Here is a 21,826-nt window from a genome sequence, read left to right on the forward strand (position 1 = left end):
ATTGTGTGGCAGGCTGTCCCCAGCTGTTTGTACCTACATGAATCTAAGCCCATTGCAATGTTCCTGGGGTGAGTTCTGTCTTCCCACCTTTTGAATCTGGCCTGGCCTTGTGACTTGTTTGACCAGTAACATACCACAGAAATGACAGTGTGTCAGTTCTGAGCCTAGGCCTTCAGAGGCTATCCTGGTTTCCTATTGCTATGTAACAAATTGCCACACACATAGTGGCTTAAAACAGAAGCCATTTATTATCTCATACTTCTTTAGGTCAGAAGTGTGGGCTTGGCTGGTTCATCTGCTTTGGGACTCACAAAGCTAGAGTTAAGGTGTCAGCCAGGCTGGGGCTGTTGTCTGGGGAAGAGCTTATTCCAAGCTTATTTGGGTTTTTAGCCAAATTTAATTCCTTGCAGTTGTAGGACTGGAGGTCCTTGTTTCCTTAATGGTTATCAGCCAGGGACTATTCTCTGCTTCCAGAGACCACTTGTATTCCTTGTCCTGTGACCTCCATCTTCACATCAGCAGTTGTGTGTCAAGTTGTCACTCTTTGAAACTGACTTCCTCTTTTGCTACCAGCTGGAGAAAACTCTCTGATTTTAGTGTTCATATGATTACATTAGGCTCACCCATATAATCTCTTTAGTTATTACTCAAAGTCAACTAATCAGTAACCAAATTACATCTGAAAAATCCCTTTTGCTATGTATTATTATATAATTATGAGTACACTATCTCATCATAGTCACAATACCAAGGATAATAGGATGAAATATCCTAGGGGGTCACTTTAGGATTCTGTCTACCACAGTCTACCTCTGGTCCTCCAAATTAGCATCTCTTCCATGTGCTAAATTCACTTACTCTTTCCCACGGTCTCCAGGAGTCTCAATCCATTGCAGCATCAACTCAAATTAAAAATTATATCTAAATTAGCTCAGCAACTTTCCATATTCCTCTCCCCTCTGGCCCCAGACGACCATCATTCTACTCTCTTTTTCTGTGAGTTTGACTATTTTAGACACTTCACGTAAGTGGAATCATTCAGTATTTGTCCTGTGGCTGGCTTATTTCACTTAGTGTAATGTCGTCCAGATTCACCCATGTTGTCACATATGGCCGAATTTTGTTATTTTTTAAAGGCTGAATAATATTCCATGTATGTTTGTGTACTACATTTTCTTTATCCCTTGATGGATACTTAGGTTGTTTCCATATCTTGGCTACAATACGAATAATGCTGCAATAAACATGTAAGTGTAGATATCTCTTGAAGAAGACATTGCTATACATTATTTTGAATAAATATCCAGAAGGAATGGGATTGCTAGATAATGTAGTAATTATATTTTTAATTTTTTGAGGAACCTACATATTGTTTACCACAGTGGCTGCAGCTGCACCATTTTACATTCCCACCAACAGTGTAAAATGGTTACAACTTCTCCACATTTTGTCTTTTTTTTTTTTCTATATGGAGACTCACTCTGTCACCCAGGCTGGAGTGCAGTGGCCCCATCTTGGCTCACTGTGACTTCCACCCCTCAGCCTCCCGAGTACCTGGGACTACAGGTGCACACCACCATGCCTAGCTAATTTTTGTATTTTTAGTAGAGATGGGTTTTCACCATGTTGGCCAGGCTGGTCTCGAACTTCTGACCTCAGGTGATCCACCCACCTGGGCCTCCCAAAGTACTGGGATTACAGGCGTGAGCCACTGCACCTGGTCCATTGTTGTTTTTATAACAACCATCCCAACAGGTGAGAGATGATATGTCATTGTGGTTTTGACTTGCACATTTCTGATGATTAGTGATACTAAGCATATTTCATATATCTGTTGGCCATTTGTATGCCTTCTTTGGATGAATACATTTTAGAAATCTGCTGTACAACATCATGTCTATCACTAACAATGTTGAATTGTGTACTTAAACATTTAAGAGGGTGGATCTCATGTTAAGGATTCTTGCCATAATAAACAAATAAATCTCATTTGGTCAAAGTCTAAATTCTCATAATTTAAATCAAATGATGATGATTTATGAAATTTCATGGAGTATGCAAATTCATGGGTCATAATTCTTCTCCATCTGTGGACCTGTGAAACTAAAGGAACAAGTTATCTGCTCCCAACCCTCTCAATATATGATGGCAAGACCATGCATAGATTAATAGTTATGGACATTCTGGTTCAAAAGGGTTGGTAGAGTGGGGAAGGGAAGGTAAACATGAAGTCACTGGTACAAAGCAGCTTTGAAATTTAGCCAGGAAAACTTTAGCCAAAGTTCCTTGTTTAGGTTTCAAACCCTGGGAATAACCCTCCATGGCTCTTGGCTTTGCTCTGTGGGCCCTTGACTCTGCTTATGGTTCTTGGTTCTGCCCTATAAGTTATCATTCATTCCTCATAAAAGATAGTAAGTGTTTGAAGCACAGTAGTTTTATCAGGCTGCTTTGAACCAGTGGAATTTTGGAGGTTTGAAAGCCTCCCTTTGTTTCATATTGTCTCTGTCCACTTCAATCAAGTTGAGAGTATTTCTGCTGATATAATGTTCTCAAGAACTTTGTGAATCTCTTGTGGATGTCATAAGGGTTTATTCCATTATGCTTGAGTCACATTCACAAATATTTTCAGGGCAATATAATTTTGGCTTCTGCTGACATGGATGAAGGACAATGATTTTAAACTTCCTTGAGGCCCTTTGGTTTGATTGAGAATATCTATGAGGAACACTATCTCTTGGAAGGTTATTGTGTGGTTGAGTACTTTAACCTTTTGATATTATCCTTCTCAACTATAAAGATGAGATCTGAGGTTTCAGCAAAGGGTTCTACATTCACAAACTCAGACTTTTCTCTACTTCCCACTTTCAGCAAACATTTTGGACTTTTAGCATCTTTTGACATCTGGAGAGGCTGAGAATTTCCAAAATCTTCCTAATTCCTTTTTGTTTAATAGTTCTTCCCTCAATTTATCTATCTGATCTTGTATTTTGCTATAAGCAATACAAAGAAGCCAGGTAGCACTTTCAATACTTTGCTTGGGAATTTCCTTAGCTACATGTCCAAATTGTCACTTACATATTATGTTTTCTACATGACTGCAGAATACAATTTTGATAAGCATTTGCCAATACATAACAGAGATCCTCCTTTCTCCCATTTTCAATAACATATTTCTCACTTTCTTTTCAGCACTCACCATCAGCATTCTTTAAGTCAATATTTATACCAATAGTCTGTTCATGGTGCTTGCAATTTCTTTACAGTTTCTCTTGGAAACTGGATCTGACTCCCATAAAGAAGCCCATGTGAACCTGCTAAAGGATGAGACCACATGGAAGAGAGATGAGTTGTTTAACTGAGGCCATTCTATACTATTCAGCCCACAGCAAACCCACCAGCTGACTGTAGATGCAGGAGCAAACCCAGCCAATCCCAGCAAAGACCAGAAGAACGTCCTAGGTGGCCAATAAACTTTTGATCAAAATAAATCCTTTTTGTTCTACACCACCAAAGTTTTGTGGCTTTTTTTTATGTAGCATTATTGTGCAACAGGTAATTGATACACGTAAAATTTGTATCCCTTAAATTCTTGCACCTTTGACATATTTTTGAAAGGGAGAGCGATTAGTTTCAAAAAATAGCACAATTCTCTCTTTTTTCTCCCTCTTCTAGCTTAGGCTACCTTTAGAGTCCTCAGACCTGTGAAATATATTGCTGTTCCCTATATTTGCAGGAACACACATCAGATCTCCAAGTCACATTAAAGATCTCATCACTGGCTTGGATGAAAAGAGAAGCACCCTCATCCTTCCCCTTTGTGGGGAAGCTTATGACAGTGCTCACTAATAAGAAATCTTCCTTTCAAATCCTCTCCTTTTCTCCAACTATTCAATGCCCATTTAAATGTCTCCTTTAGGGAAGGGGCTTGTCAGAAACTTTTAAAACTCAAATGTTGATCTGGCAACTCATTTTGGAATGTATTATGATATCTTGTTTGAAACTTCAATTTTAATATCCAGTTACACTTGAGTAATGTCTGTCTCCTCCACTAGGCTGTAGTTCGGTGAGATAAAAACTCTTCTTGCTCATGTCGCTAGCATCAGCACCAAGGACAGTTCCAGACACATGCCTCACTCCACACTTATTTAATGAATCAATGTGAATAGACCTGTTATACGTTATGTCATGAATATAAATGCACAAATTGCCTATATTTCTTTTTCACAGAGCATGGATATGGTCATTTTCAACAAATCTTTTAACTCTTATGGCGTGCCACATTAAAGATCCCTTTTCAGAAATGCTTAGCAATGTGGGATACCAGCTGATTTTCACCCTCAAGTTATTGTTGCCAAGGAGAGGACACAATGAGGTAAATTTCACATAAAAGAGAAGTCTTCCCTAATAAGGCTTCTCTGAAAATTCTTCAACCTTAAAATCAAAGAACAAAACCAGAATGTAGTGTCTTACAAACATTAACAACATTTGTACTTTATTCTACCCACTTGTGTATGTAAGTGTCAACTCTGGCTCCTCTCTGGCTGGAACACCCTTCATGAGACTACCCAGTGGAGTAGGAATCAAGTTCCTTTGGTTCTAAATTTAAGGCAGCCCAATTAAAACATCTGACTCATCCAGGCTGTTCGTGGGGAGCATTCACACATTCATAAATTATGGGATGGGCTGTAAAGCCTTTGAACACTCCCTGGCAGCTGTTTTAGTATCTTTCTAGATAAGAAACAAATGCAGATTTTTCATCTTTTCAATTATTACCATCACTCATTATTATTCATATTACATAGCATGATTCATGTCTGGAGATCAAGAGAGCAGAAGGATTTTAAGGGCAAACTATAAAAAGGAGAGTGAGAAAAGGAAGGGAGAAAGTCAGAGACCACAAGTTGAAGATCAGTGGGTTTTTTTTTCCATTGATGGCTATTTTTTATTTGCCGGTAAGCTGAGAGTTTAATTACTTTGGTAAACATTTACTTGTGAAGACTTGGTAACAGACTAATACATGACCCATTTTGGTTTGATCAAAACCTCAAGCCCAAGGGATACTAGTCTGTGGAGGACACTTAAGATATAAACAGCCAGTGGTTAGTGGCATAATATGGTGGTCCTGAATGTTTAGAAATCATCTTTAGCAGGCAGCTGCCGCCACAAAGGGGCTAAAAGATCATAAAAGAGTACATAATATAATATTTTTCTTATATGATAGTTCAGATTATTTTTCAGGAAATATTTGCCCTTTGGCACCTCCAATTATGGGTGGAACACACTTCCCCACCTCCAGTGATGTTGGGTTAAGCTAGATAACTTGATGGGCCAGTGGGATGTTAGTGAACATGATGCAAGAAGAGGCTTGTACTGTGCTTGAAGCTTTGGGCTTGTCCTCTTTTGCTTCTTCTATGAATAGGTCCTATCTCATCTCCTGGTTCAAAGATGAGAGACATATAGAGTTGACCTGGACCCTACCATAGACTGAAGCTGGGCCCAGTTGTGCTTATCCTAGATCAGCTAAGCTATAGGTGTGTGAGAATAAATAACTTCTGTTTGAAACTACTGAGTATTGAAGTGATGTTTTGTGACTGAACATTTGGCTAGTTTCTTTTTCCCATTTCTAGGAGAGAACCTCCAAATTTTTGGAATTTCCTGAGTGATAGGAGTGTCTTTGTTCTTCACGCTGGGTCCCTTGGATCACAGGTAAGTTTATGCTAATGGGATGACTCAGGATGGGGTCTGGTCATAACGGAAAGACCAACCATGTAATCAAAGGGTTGGAGCTTTGGTGATATCTGCCTGATCTTCTGATAAAAGAGAGGGTCTGGAAATCAAGTTTAATCATGTGGCCAACGATTCAATCAATTATGCCTACATAATGAAATTCTGAGGAAAATTCTGGACACCAAAGGTCTGGTGAGCTTCCCTGACTGGTGATACACATCAATGTGACAGGGGAGTAACATCTTGAGGACACAGAAGTTACATGGTTGGAACCCTTCCAGACCTTACCCTATCAGTCTCTTCCTTTGGCTGGTCCCAAAATTGTATTGTTTATAATAAAACTATAGTTATAAGTATAGTGTTTTCCTGAGTTTTATGAGTTATTCTAGCAAATTCTTGAACTTGAGAGGGTAGGGGGAATCCCTGAATTTGTAGCCAGTTGGTCAGAAGTGTGAATGGTCTGGGAACCCTGGAGTTTACTGATGGTGTCTGAAGTGTAGCAGTCTTTTCGAAGACTATGCTCTTAATCTGTGAAATTTGATGTAACTCTGGGTGGTTAGCATAAGAATTGTATTCAGGTGGTTTGTTGTACATCAGTACTTGACTGATACACACTATCTACATAAAATGGTGATCAAATAAGATATGAATAGGAAAGTGTTTACAAACCATAAATGCAAAGCAGATTTAGGGAATTATTCTTATAAGCTAACCATAAGTATGTGAATGTGTTCCCCTCCTGATAGGCAAGGCTTAGTCTAGTGATTCTTCAAGGTTTGATTCATCTGATATGTTCCTCTTGATGTCTCTTCTAATCTCCCACTTTTTGACTCATGGGGTTCTCTTGTGGCTCTGATTGCCTCCTGCCTTGATGATGGTTATATTCACGCATATATCTCATCCCTAGCCTGAAACTGTAAACTTCTTGAGGTTAAAAGCCATGTCTGATGTCCAGAGATCCAGTGTATTGTGATGAACATCTCAGGTGATTGGCACAACCTCTCTGTGCTGGATATTTTTTGTTTGCTACTCGGACACCTACTATCCTTTTCCTTGCTCTTTGCTCTGGGAGACCCACCAGTATCGACTACCACAATCATATCTTGGACTCTCTGGTTGCAGTTTGGGGTGAATTTGTTGCTCATATTGTTCTAGCTTGTAGATGCAGACAACTGCATGACTCATATATTGCTGGTGGGAATATAAAATAATACAGCTGCTGTGGGAAATAACTTGACAATTTATTTAAAAACTAAACATGCAGCTGTCATATAACCCAGCAATTTCAATTCTGAGCATTTATCCTGGAGAAATGAAGACTTTGGTTTACATGAAAACCTGTACATAAATGCTTATAGCAACTCCAAACTGAATGAGTTTGTCCTTTAATGATGTCCTTTAATGATGAGGATTAAACAAGCTGTAGTGCATCCATACCATGGACTATCACTCAGTGATAAAAAGGGATGGCAACTGATACATCCAGCAACCTGGATTAATATCCAGACAGTTAGGCTGAGGGATAAAAAGCCAACCTCGGAAGTTTACATCCTGTATTATTCCATTTATACAGCATTCTTGAAATGACAAAATTATAGAAGTGGAGAACAAATTAGTGGGTAGCTGGGAATTAAGGAGAGAATGGGAGTAGGAGGGAAACAGATGTGGCTATAAAAGGGCAACATGAAAGATACTTGTGATAAAAGTGTTCCGTATCTTGACTGTGTCAATGTCCATATGCTGATTGTGCTATTGTACTATGGTTTTGTAAGATGTTACCACTGGGGGAAACAGACAAAGGGTCCATGGGATCACTCTGCCTTATTTCTTAGAACTGCATCTGAACCTACCATTATCTCAAAACAAAGAGTTTAATTTTAAAAAAGAAGCTGAAAATATTCCAGTCAATGGGAGCCCTTCAGTTGGCTCCTGTGTCCCTTTGACCTAATGTGACTTCTTGCTCATTTTGCCAACTTTAATATAACACCACATGAATCATTCTATTCTTCCTCCTTTATATGTCAGCAACCTCCTACACTAACAGAAAGAAATCTGACTCCCAATATCCACCCTCTAATTATTTAATAGTTCAGTACCAGTATACATGTCAACCAGTATCAGAATTGTGAACCCATACTGCCTTGGGAAACAACTATATCAACTACAGTACCATGCTTATATAGAATCTCTTTTGCCTTTAGTCTTACAGTCTCCACTCATTTCCAAGGTTACTTAGGTCAGCATCTCCCCCTGCCCAAACACACACCCTTCAATAAGGGTATTTCACACATTTGTAATACAATTAGACTTTTTTCATCATAGTTTGCATTTTGTCATGGGATCTCCCAACCTCTTAAGTATTTTTCTTTTTATTTGTGTATATTAAGGTTCACTCTTTGTGTTACGTTCTACGTATCCATCATTACAGCATCATACATAATAGTCCCTGCCCAAAATAATTCCCTGAGCTCCACCTATTCAACTCCTTCCTCTTATCTGAACCCTTGCAACCACAGACCTGTTTACCATCTCTATAGTTTTGCCTTTTCCAGAGTGTCCTATAAATGGAATCATATATTATGTAGGCTTTTAATATTGGCTTTATAAGCTTAACAATATGCTTTTAATCCATACATGTTTTGCTTGGCTTGTTTATTCCTCTTTGTTGCTATTGTATTGATGTACCACCGTTTATCTATTCACCTGTTGAAGGACATTTGGGTTGCTTTCAGTTTTCAGTGATTATGAGTAAAGCTGCTGTAAACATTCACATACAGGCTTTGTGTGGACATAAGTTTTCAAATCAGTTGGATGAATGCCTAGGAGTGTGATTGTTGTGTTGTATAATAAGACTATGTTTAGCTCTACATAAAAACCTGCCAAACTGTCTTCTAAAGGGGCGGTACTATTTTGTATTTCCACCAACAATGAGTGAGAGTTCATGTTGCTCTACAACTGTATCAGCACTTAATATTGTCAATGTTTTCTATTTTAGCCATTCTGATAGGCATTCAATGTCATTTCAAGTTGGTTTACTTTTCTATTCTCTAATGACAAATTATATTAAACACCTTTTCATATGTTTATTTGCCATTGTTTTTGGTGAGATGTCTGTTCAGATCTTTTGCCCATTTTAAATATGGGATTGTTTGTTTTCTTATTGTTGAATTTTAAGAGTTTTTAATGTATTTTGGATACAAATCCCATATTAGGTATATGGCTTAAAAATATATCCTTCCAGTCTATGGCTTACCTTTGATCTCTTCACAGAGTCGTTTTTAGAGTAAAAGCCTTTAATTTTAATAAAGTCTAATTTAACTTTTTTCTTTCAATGAATTATGCTTTTAGTGTTAGTGAGTCTAAAAACTCATTAGCAAACTCAAGGCCACAAGGATTTTTGTCTTATGTTTTCTTCTAGATGTTTTAAAGTATTACATTTCATATTTAGTTCTACCACTCATTTTGAGTTAATTGATGTAAAAGGTATAATTGTTGCTTAGACTTTTTTGTTTCTTTCCATTTAGAAGTTCAATTGTTTCAAAACAATTTGTTTAAAAAATTATCCTTTTTCCATTGAATTGCCTTTGCTCCTTTTTCAAAGATTAGTTGACTAAATTTGTGTGAATCTACTTTAGGGATCTCTATGTTGTTCCATTGATCTATGTGTCTATTCTTTTACCAATACCATGCTGTTTTGATTACTGTGGCTTTATAGTAAGTTTTGAATTCTGGTAGTGTCAGTCTTCCAGCTTTGTTCTTCTTTAGTATCAATGTGTCCATTCTGGGTCTTTTGTCTTTCTCTATAAACTGTAGAATTAGTCTGACAATATATACCAGATAAGTTGCTGGAATTTTGATTGGGACTGTATTTGATCTATAGATCAAGTCAGGTGTTATCAAGAATTGACATCTTAACTATATTGAATCTTCCAATCCATGAACATGGAATATCTCTCCATTTAGTTAGATCTTTTATTTCTTTCAACAGAGTTTTATAGTTTTCTGTACATAGATTATACACATATTTACCTAAGTATTTCATTTTTAGGGTGGTATTGTAGATGATACTGAATTTTTAATATTAAATTTCAATTGGTTCATTGCTGGTGTACAGCAAAGTAATTGATTTTTATATATTAACTTAGTATCCTGTGACTTTGCTGTAATCAAGAATTTTTTTGTTGTTGTTGGTTTTTTGGGAATCAGCAAAAAGCTCCTGATTGTAGACATTTTTTTCAAAGACCATTTTATTTCTTACCCAATCTGTACACATTTTGTTACTTTTTTTTTTGCATCAAGTAGGACTTTTAGTACATGCTGAATAGGACTGATGAGAGAAGACATCCTTTCATTGTTTCCCATCTTAAGGAGAAAGCATGTGGTTTCTCATTATGAAGTATGATATCAGCAGGAGATATTGCAGAGCAGGTGTTGCTGTGTGCTCTCCCCTGTGTCCTCCAGCCATAGAACAGAGACAGTTTTAAACCAGCTGCAGCCCTGAGCAGCCATCCCAACTCTTCTCAACCTTCTTATTTGAAGGCTTTTCTTCTAAAAACGACATTGCAGTTAATGTCTTGTACACTGATCATTGCCCAATCAATAACTATATCTGTAAGGTATGCTCCCTATAATGGAATTGCTGGATCAAAAATATACACATTTGTAATTTCAGTAGATATAGCCAAATTGCCTTTTGCAATGTGTATTTCCACTGCAGTGCATGAAAATGACTATTTTCCACACACTTGCCAACATGATATGAGTCCATAGGCAAGTTACTAAATTATCTGTACTTTAGTTCCTTCATCTGTAAAATGGGGATAATAATGAGATTCACCTCATGGAGTTACTGTGAGGACCAAAGATGTGTTAAGTATTTGCAGCAATGCTGGGCACATAGTACATATTGTATAATTACTAGTAATTATTCTTACAATTGTCAAATGTTTTTGATATCTGACAATGTAGGTGGTGAAAAGTAGTACATTTTGTTGTAGCAGTTTAAATTAACATTTATCTTAAGTGAGATTAGGCATTGTTTCAATTGTTTTAAAACCATTTGCACTTCCTTTTTGTGTATTGCTGGTGCAAATCCTCTTGCACACACATATCGCTTCTGCTCAAGTGCCATTGGCTAGAATTAGTCATGTTGTTACCCCTAGATACAAAGATGGTACTGCTGGGAAATATAGCGCATTGGGCAGCCTCTTTACAGTGACAATTTCATACTGTGATTGGTTTCCATATTTGTGCCTATTCCTACTTTTTTGGACTAAGATAGCTGACAGTTTATTTAATTTATATTTTTTCAAACAATTAGTTAATAAAATAATTTATTAATTTTATAATTTTTTGTTTTTCTATTTTTGATTTATGTTCTGTTTTATATTAACTTTTTCTTTCAATTTGTAATCTTTAGGTTTATTTTGATATTTTTCAATACTTGTGACTTGGGACCTTACTTTATTTATTTTCATTTGATCTCAATTATTAATATATTGAAGGCTAAAAGTTTCCTCTGAACACTGCTTTAGCTATGTCTCATATGTTATCATATATCTTAATATTCTAGACATTTGTCAGTTCTGAAATTTTCTTTTTTAGTTCAGAATTATTTAAATTTAAAAAATTAAAGTTTTTATTTTATTGTTTTACATTTCTAGATGTATTGCATTAGTATCAGAGAATAGTATTTGATTACAGCTCTAATTATGTCTTATTTGAATCAATTGTTCTAATATAGATTTATTTTATAAATATTCTATGGGTACCTAAAAAGATGAAAAGTTTATTTTCAAGGATCACACACAAACATGCACACACATAAAGTCTTTATATATTTTACATGTATAGATAATATGTGTGTGTATATATACATAAAACAACTGATAAGAGGTGTGACATGAACTCACCTTAAAATCACTAAAGCAGGCTACAAACCAGAAAGGGGATTAAAAGGGGGTCATAGGAAGAATCTTCACATGAGTACTAAACTTCCTGGAAGTTGACATAGATTTATTTTCTCTGCTGTTATTGGCTAATTGTGGCTTTGGCTCTTCAGAAGCTAAACAAGCTCACTGACATCAGCATGTTTACACTGCTGTATAAATTTCAATGTACTTAAGAATATAGTCTTTGCTTAAGAACCTTTCTAGGTCTCTTGTTGAGAGGTATATATCCAAAATTCATTTAGGTAGAGACTTGTCTCTGTGTTCCAAATAAATGAAATGTCTATTTTAATGGGAATTATCCTGGATAGAGGCATACATTGACGTGGTCAAGGAGTAAATGTTGAGCAAATTTTGCCATGAGCCAAAAAGTTTTATTCCAGAAATAGTCTTTTTTTTTTTTTTTTTGAGATGGAGTCTCGCTCTGTCACTCGGGCTGGAGTGCAGTGGCCTGACCTCAGCTCACTGCAAGCTCCGCCTCCCAGGTTCACGCCATTCTCCTGCCTCAGCCTCCCGGGTAGCTGGGACTACAGGCGCCCGCCACCTCGCCCGGCTAGTTTTTTGTATTTTTTAGTAGAGACGGGGTTTCACCGTGTTAGCCAGTATGGTCTCGATCTCCTGACCTCGTGATCCGCCCGTCTCGGCCTCCCAAAGTGCTGGGATTACAGGCTTGAGCCACCGCGCCTGGCCCAGAAATAGTCTTAACAAAGGGTCAAGACATATGTTGAATTTGCTGGAACAACAGCCTAAGCCCAACAAAGCTTTGGCTAAAGCTTATGACTAAATCTGCTATCATTTCCTGTTTATAATCACCAGAGGAGAAAGATGAGCTCGGTGACCCAGTGAAGCCATGCACGCTTTGACAGGACCGAAAGAATCATGAGCAGTATCTAGAGACTGCATGAACACTGCATCTAACTGAGGGTAAACGGAAGATGAAATTCTTGGATAATTCCCTTTCTTGATGCTCTAAATTGCCATCTCATTTCAAATAAAGAAATCATAATTGGTCTGGTTTAGAATGGAGTGGCAACTTCAATTATGTCAGATCTAACAGCAAAGATAAATCACATCAAGAATAAACTTCCTCCAAAGACCAGCTTAGAGTTCTCTAGTGTCACAAGAGTAGCCTCCCTTAGAGTTGCAGGTGATTAGCTGGAATAACCAAGAAAAGGGAGTGAAAATGGACTTTAAGGCCTAAAATGAAACTTGCCTGACCAGTGGTGTGGATCCTTGGAACTGTGAGGGGCTCGTAAAGTGGGAAAACCCAGTCTGGATTCTTAATATCATTGGGTGATCTGAGAGATGGTTGTATATATGAACTGAAAAATCTTAGCAAATAAAAACTGCAAATTTGGGACACAAATAGGACAGAAAAACCCAGAAGGGAGATGGTAGGTATTGTATTAATATGGCAAGTGGGTCTTGGCTATTATTTGTAAACTTGAATGAAATATTCTTATTTTCTTCATGAGTTTGTAGAGCAGTTCTCACTGATTAACTTATCTCCATTGATTGTCTTGGCCATTCATTGTTAACTTTTTTAAAAAAGCCACGGACCCCTTTTCCTCCTGCATATGATTATCCGGTTTAGAATTATGTGGGAAATTATCTTCAGTATATCCACCTAAATGTAAAAGTTTGCCTATAATTTCAGGGGGCTCCAAGAATGTCTGAAACTTATTCATGGACCTCGAGTTAGGGCCATTTTCTTTAGGAGGCAGGCAAGATTTACATTATTATTTCTGCCTTACCAATGAAGAAATGGAAACCCAGCATTGTCAAGTGACTTGTTTTAGGTAACACAGCAATGTAGTGTTATTAGACTAGAACCTAGATTTCCTGATTCCTTGTCACCACAGCATCCCTTGGAATGCAATCAGTATCCTTCTAGCAAAAACCACCAGGAGTGTACACCTTTACTGGAGCATGCTGATGTCATGTGAGAAGTGCTTCTGGTGTAGATTTTTTATGACAGAGTTGAGGCTGGAGCAGGCTGCATAGCATTCTGCTTGATTTCTTCATCAATAACCTTGATGGACTTGCCAGTCCTTGCAAACACTGAGAAATTGGCTTGTCTTTGAATTTTTTATTGCATTATTATGCTCCCAATCAATATATGAATCTCTACAGTCCTCCTACCCTTGAAGAAGGATACATCAGAAGACGTTTGTATTCTGAATTCTGCCTTTTGCATTTGTTTGCTGGGAGAGAGCTTGAGAGCCAGGGCTTGCTGGGAGACAGGAGAAACTTTTGTTGTGCTTGCTATCTTGCCTCTCTGTTATGTACATCCTTGCCACAGCACAACTGGCCTTTCTGTTCGAAAAGAAATCAGAAATGTCCTGGAGCTCATTTGTGTAGGCGAGCAATTTGCCTTTGATAGTCTTTTGGCTTCTACTTAGAGATCCTACCATCTTCTAGGTCTCTTTCCCACTCCCCACCACATACCTCTCTCTCAATCAACTGTTAACTGACATTTATGTAGGTTTTAATAATGGATTACAGCTTTATCTGTTCAGTCTTATAGGAATGTTTATATATTAATAAGGGGCTCATGGAAAGCATTAATAATAGTGCTCCAATATGGGCCAACAGGCAGTGTGACAGGCAGCAGACAGATTTGGGAATTCCCTGATCTCATCTGGAATCCCCTGAATAATATACAGGGAGTTCCTTTTTCTTCTATGCATAAGAAAGACCTTATTTTTGGAAGATAGCATGGTGGTTCACTCAGCCTCCATTACAACCCCTCCCATTACATAAATGCTGAAAAGGTGGAAACAACAATTTCTGCACCACCTTCGAGTTAGAGTTCCAGCTATGTTTAGGCTCCACCAATTAGGTGAATTTGTGCAACCAAGAGACGTGGAAAGAAAAGGAAGGGTGTGGGGAATCTCTTTTGCTAGTGGGGATTGTGGTAGAACTGGCATAATTTTAGAGCAGTGGTATAGCTTTCCTGGTCATGTCAGGTTAGATGCTCATTCAATAAGTGACAGTGTTAGGAGTTTTCTGATCCATCAGTTGCTGCAACAGTCTAAAGTGGCTTTGCAGAAACAACTCGATGCTCAGTCTAGAGTATTTTCCCTCGACCTTTCAAACAATTCGGGGAGTACCAAATCCCCTGTTTCAAGTCCCTTGCTGGTAACACTACCTAAAGTGGATCTCTTGCATGTACCCAAACCCGGATCAGTTCTGGTTTGGGCACCAGAAATGGCTGCAGACAACAGATTTCCAAGGCAATGGGAATCTGGATTTGGTGATCTGACCTGGTTGGATATGAAGAGAACATGGACCCAGTTGCACATTTTTAAGTAGACAACTACATTTTTTATTATACATTTTAATAGGATAAACAAAATAAAAGGATGTAATTTCTAGCATATTGTAAATACTGCATTGAGATTTCAAAATATAATAGCCCCATCATTCTTTTAAATGTATCCAATGGAATCTAGTTACCATGGTGATATATTACCCTCAATTGTTCACTTTTAAAAGTATACAAAGTCCTCCTTAACAGTTAGAAATTTTATAATGTTTATATTTCTTCCTTGAATTTGTATTTCCATTTCATATCTACCATAAATTATGTCATCATAGTATGTATTTTATGCTCAAATATCTTTTATTGTTAGCCCTAATATACTTCATTGCCAAAAAAGTTTATAAAATGAAATTTTAATTGTTTGATATTTTCTGTGATCATAAAAATCCTCAAGTTAGAATTTATGTATATACTGTTATTATAATTATTAGTATATATAATTAATCAAAAGAGTATAAATACATTACACATTAAATAAGTAGTTATTAAACATAAAAATTAGATACTATTGGAAACATTTCTCTCAATGAGACAGATGAAGCTAGTTTATCCATTTAGATATGTTCACATGAATTAATGTTACTTCTACTAGAATGAGATAATTTCATCATCAATTCTATTTCATTTTAAATTTTTATGTATGTAACCACTAAAAAACTTTATTTACATAAATAAGTAGATGGGAATGGAAGGAATTACATCATAGCAGTGTCATTCAGTTCTCTGAATGCCTTCCCAAAATAAAATGGCTGTTCAAATTGTTTTAATGACTATTGAAAAATTCTAATGGTTTTCCTTCAGTTTTTTAAAACAAAAAAGTAAGAACCTCCTAATCTGTAAAGGGGGTAAAAAAGAAAATTGTTGCCGAGTTATCAGATTCATCCACTTTCTCAATTGCTGGGCAATCATTTCCAGACTTACAAATGACTATTAATTATAGTTGTTTCTCTTTCACTAAAAGAAATTGTATTTAACCTCATAATTCAGAAAGGTTAGGAGGAATAAAAAATATTATTGATTTCAATACACTTTTACTAGTACACTTTTTGTGGTAAAATACTTTTATGATGTAATTTAAATAACGTTTTTATTCAAAATTTTGGAGCTGCAGATTAAGCTCATTCAATTTATGAAAAATGCCTGCCATATATCCTAATTGACAAAGCCAGTGCTCACGGTCAAATTAATGAGCCAAGTCAGACTTAATTTCTGTCAGGAATACTCTGACTCCATTTTTCAATTTGAATAAGCATGTTATTATGCATTCCTATGACAGCCATTTAACTTCTGAATTCTATGTCCAAGATAGAAGGGCAGATAGGATGAAACATGCATCCTCGCTGAGAGCTTGCCACCTGGGTGAAGTCAGATGCCTCCAGCTTCCACAGCTCTTATATACAGGCTTTTTGTTGCCTAGGTTGCTTTCCATAAAAATTAATACATCCTTTACCAAGAGTCAGGAAATACAAGTGGTGAGGTCATTATAACACTTCTCCCTAGTCTATAATAAATGCACTTTCCATAAGGATTGATACATTCTTTACCAAGAGTCAAGAGTTACAAGTGGTGAGGTCATTGTAACATTTCTTCTCAGTCTAGAATATAAGAGGGCACCTCAACACAGGCCAAAAGCCTGTTTCTAATGCCACAGTCATTCCTTAATAGATGTACATGCAATATGAGAAGTACCAGTCTTGATATGCTTTGGATCAAGGAGACTCCTTGACACAAATATTGGAAATTGTACCTTTGATTGATACCCTGGAAATTTCTAAATCCTAGGTCAATGCACCATAGGATTGGTGTATAACATGATATTAATTAACTGTCATGTATTTTTACGCTCAAAGTTAATAAAATGTTGATTTTCTTTTCAAAAGTAACTAACAGTTAGTTTTGAATGAGAAGGTAGAAATAGAAAACCAACAAAACACCCCAACTCCAAGTAGAACAGTTTTATGAAAGTACATATGGAAAATGAGAACATACCAATTGATTCCCTTAAAACTATTCATGTCTTGGGAAGAGTGATAGACATACCCTTGCTTAAAAATGCTGAGACAGAGAGGATTTTGTTATTTGCAACTGCAATCTGCAATGGAAAGTATTCAGAAGCATTACCTGCAATATTGCAGATGTTGTGGGGCATTATCACAGGATGTGGATGATTATTCAGGATATGAGCAAGGAGGCGGTGCATAGCATGGCCCCAGACATGCTGCAGGCTAATGGTTTTATGAACATTCTACTGATCCTTCTAGGATGACCTGATGTCCTGTGTTGTACTCAAGTAGTTCCTCTGCTGCTGACTCTGATCCTTCCATGTATAGAGTAGGTGCTGAACAAATATTTCAAATCAGAAAATGTTAAAACTGCTGCGCATGGTGGCTCACTCCTGCAATCCCAGCACTTTGGGAAGCTAAAGCAGGTGGATCACTTGAGCCTAGGAGTTCAAGACCAGCCTGGGCAGCATGGTGAAACCTTGTCTCTACCAAACAAACAAAAATTAGCTGGGTGTGGTGGTTCATGCCTATAGTCCCAGTTACTGAGTAGGCTGAGGTGGGAGGAAGGCTTGAACCAGTGAGGCAGAGGTTGCAGTGATTTTGTACCACTGCACTCCAGTGGTATGCACTGGAGTTGCCTGGGTGACAGAGAAAGAAAGGAAAGAAAAGAAAGAAAAGAAAGGAAAGGAAAGGAAAGGAAGGAAGAAAGGAAGGAAGGAAGGAAGGAAGGAAGGAAGGAAGGAAGGAAGGAAGGAAGGAAGGAAGGAAGGAAGAAAAAAGAAAAAGAAAGAAAATATTAAAACTGGATGAGACTTGAGCAATCATGTAATCTAATAATCTCCATGTGCAGATGAGGAAACTGAGGTGCTGAACAGAGAAACAATTTGTCAAAGGTGACAATACTCAGTGAAGTGGATGACCTGCCATGGCTCTGCTCTGTCTCAATGTGTCTAACGATTTACTTTTTAAAGTTTCCAAAACTAAGAGTGTCCGCAAAAAAGCAAATATGCTAACTACAGATAAATATCTGGTTTTAATACACTATCTTGAGGATAATGAGGTCCCATGTCCAGTGGTTACAGCCACGTGATTCTTAGCCACATTAGGGTTCAGGGAAGAATGTAGAGGCAGTCCTGGTGTGGTATAAAATGTATAAAAGGAGTAACTAGGGTAAGGTCGGGGATGGGGAGCTATGGGTTGCTATAATGCCTGACTCCAAAGAGAAGAGAAAAATTTTGAGTTGAATTCATAGTTAACAGTGGGTCTTACTCAATGCAATAGTTACGTTTCAGAAATTTTGCATATTGAGTTTTAGGAAATACAATCCTGTTTCAAACAAGGGGTGGCACTAGTCATTTAGAAGATTGTTACAGTGGATCACTTTTCTAAGTGAAGACTGTAGAAGCTGCTCAGTGGTAGACACAGTCGAATCCATGGATAAGTGAACAAGTGCACTGAAGTGCTAGGCCAAATTGTGGAGGTGCTGGGAGGTGATGGAGCAGTATATGCAAGGAATTTGGTGACACATGGCTAAGTAGGATGTCTGGGCCAATCACAGGGCATAGCCCTTGGCAGGGAGACCATCATCTTTGGGTAGGTCTTTTAGCCAAGTCCAGCAGTGCTCTAATGCAGAATGGCATTGGGGTGAAGGTCAAAAGCGGGCAGATCTAAAGACCTGGAAAAATTGGAATAGCAGCAGGTTAACTAAAGTAGAGAGTTTATTCAAATAGAAAAACCAAGGCCCAGTGACAGAAAGAAGATAAACCGTCGTTATGAAGGCAATATGGCGAAGTGGTCAGGGTGCTGGCTGTGTAGTCAGAGGATCCCCTGAATATTGGCTCTACAGTTGGCCAATTATATAACCAGGTAGATAGATGGCCAAAACAAAAAAAAACAAAAAAAACCAAATAGCCTAAATTCTCCACACCTCCCTATATTCTCATTCTTTGCAATGTAACTTTGCAGTTCTTTCTATCAAGAGGAGGAATCTGTTTTTCTATCTTTTGAATCTGGGCTAGCCTGTGACATGCTGTGGGCAAAAGAAAGGGGCAGAATTGTGATGTGGTGCCAGTTCTAACCTACAGCCCAAGAGGCCTTGCATACCTCAGCATCCTCTCTTGGAATCCTGTCTAACTGCCATGTGAGCATCTCTACAGGGGCAGAGATGAGTCAGCTCAGCTGTTCCACCTAAGGCTCCGGACTTGTGAAAGAGTCCAGTCAAGCTGAGCACATCTGATGTGCATCTGACTATACATGCTACAGAGACCTCATGCAAGACTAGAACCACCCAGCTGAGCCCAGCCAAAATTGCTGATCCACAGAATTATGAGCCAAATATATGGTTATTCTTTTAATCTACTAGGTTTGGGGTAGTTTGCTACACAGCAATAGAACTGATACAGTGATCCTGGGAAGGTTAACTATTTTGAGCCTCAGTTTCTCCTAGGTGAAATGCAGACGGCAATAGTGCCTACTTCATAGAGTTATTGTGAGGAAGTAATGAAATAAAGCCTAAAATTATTGGAAATATTATTTGGTAACTACTAAGGGCTTAATAAATGTTGTTGCTATTATTACTAGACTGAGTCATAAGGATGGTTATAGGATATGGTTTGGAGACACAAGAGGTCTCTTGAAATCCCCCCAAATGCATTATTCCAAGATTCAGCAGGAAAATGGCTTAGTGAATGTGTCTACAGAGAACAGGGGCTGGGTAGGAAGCCAGCCCAGCTTTGAATGAGTATCCCCTTATTTATAAGGTTTGCAAATCTGGGTTTCTACATTTCAAGTTTTCTAAAAACTGGACTTGCATGCACTAACTACTATTTCTATGTTCTCCATATAGAAGTTGAATGAAGCTGTTCTTTTGTAAAGACTTTAGAAACTCCGGCTCTCTATGAGTCAGTAAAAACCCCTTTTAAAAAAGAATCTGTAGGCTGTTTAGGTACTAATTGTCCTTGGACTTTTTTTAATAAACCGTTTTTGTTCAGCTTATCATTCTCCATCTGCTGATACCTCTGCACAGGTAAAATGAAGTACAATTTATCTTATCAGACTAAAATACGATCCATCTAGCACTGAATGGGTTTTAATACAAAGCAAGTAATTAATTGTCATAGCCTAGTAATTACTAACCAGGGATGGGATTACATAAAAATGGCTCTTGGATGGGATGATTCTGTCCAATTTTAAAATTCTTTTTGGCCTTATCCTCTGATTTATGAGCCAACTCTAAAAGGCTGAAGCAGGATTTGGTGCCAGCCCTTGTCCAAGTGAAGTCTCACCCTCCATTTAGGTAATTAATGGAGGCCACTAAAACTCAGATCTCGTTAGGCTTCTTTGTAATCAATTGCTTCCAGGATTAAAATTGAGACTCTTAATTGGGGAAGTTGAAGCAGATCCAGCAGCCTCAACTTTCTGATTATAGTTTTTAAAGCTTCAACCATTTGAACTTGACAAATAAGATTTGTACCAAGCACCCCAGGGATGTGGAGGCCAGGAAGGTGGCCAAGGTCAGAGGACTGGCAATAGATTCAGAACCATGATGTAGTTCTCAGCAATGGGATTTCTGCAAACACTTATGTGCATTTTACTATGTGATCATGTTGTATCCTTGTCATGTAAATGAGGCAAACTCAAATTGTGGGGTCTGTGCCTTTTCCATTAGACTTCTTATTCTGAAACTTTTTATGATTCTAAAACTTTTGCCTTACAAAAGATTCACTAAGGTATTTTTCCAAAAATGCATACTACTAGCTGTATGTTTGATTTGGTAAGTCTGAGGTGGGGAGGTAGAATCTGAGTTTTTAACAAGGTCCTCAGGTGTTTCTTAAGCTGGTTCTCCAAGGACCACTGTGAAGACATTGCCGCAGTGATGAATTTCTAAAGGTTCTGTGTGTCTATGGGAAGAGAGGAGGATGCAGTTGTTATCTCTGCATGTTATTTCTGAGTTGATATCACTGCCCACACAGTGATCACAGTAAAGTCCTACATTCAGTGGTATCCAATAAAACTGACTCATTATTACTCACTAGTGCTAGAGTTCATAACTCCACCAGATGGAATTCAAGTAACCATTAATTTATGCCATAAAAAGTTGGGAATGTATTAGTATGCAGACAAATGTTTGTTCTTTTAGAAGAGCAATAAAATTGATAAACGCTTAGAAATAATAAGCAAGAAGAAAAGAGAGATGGCACAAATACCAATATTAGGAGTTAAAAATATTTGATGCAGCTACAAATCTATCAGACATGTATGAATCATGCCTTTTTATTTTCTAACATTTTGGCAGCTGGGGCCTTGCTGATCCTAGAGAGCCCTTGCATCTCAGTGACTTCCTTCTCTTAGGGCTGATCCTGGATAGACTTTTCCTCTTAGGGCTACCCAATTCCTAGACATAGTGAAGAACTTGCCTGCAAGAGTTCCTTTCACATGCAAATAAACCAGTCCAAAGCCCATACCCCAGCAACCTCCTTTGTTGAGCTCTCACATGCCTAGCCATTATTTCCCTGCTCTAATCACCCCAGGTCCAGGTTTCCGACAACCAGGGGTGGCCCCTGCACCCTGGAACCTGCTGAAATTATTCCAATTAGCCAATCATAAACCTACTTAGCACACTTACCAAGATGCCTTGGCCATCTCTTACCACATAGACACACCTACACACACACACACACACACACGCACACACACAAAACCAACACGATACTCTTGCCCATGTTTCCCCCTCACTCCCTCCACTCCTGACTGACCCTGCTGCTTCCTCATGTATTTCTCTGTGGCATGCTGTGTCTTCTGCTTCTACGGAACTGTAGACTATT

The sequence above is a fragment of the Colobus angolensis genome, unplaced genomic scaffold (genome assembly GCF_000951035.1).
Source record: "Colobus angolensis palliatus isolate OR3802 unplaced genomic scaffold, Cang.pa_1.0 Scaffold219, whole genome shotgun sequence".
NCBI classification, from domain to species: domain Eukaryota; kingdom Metazoa; phylum Chordata; class Mammalia; order Primates; family Cercopithecidae; genus Colobus; species Colobus angolensis.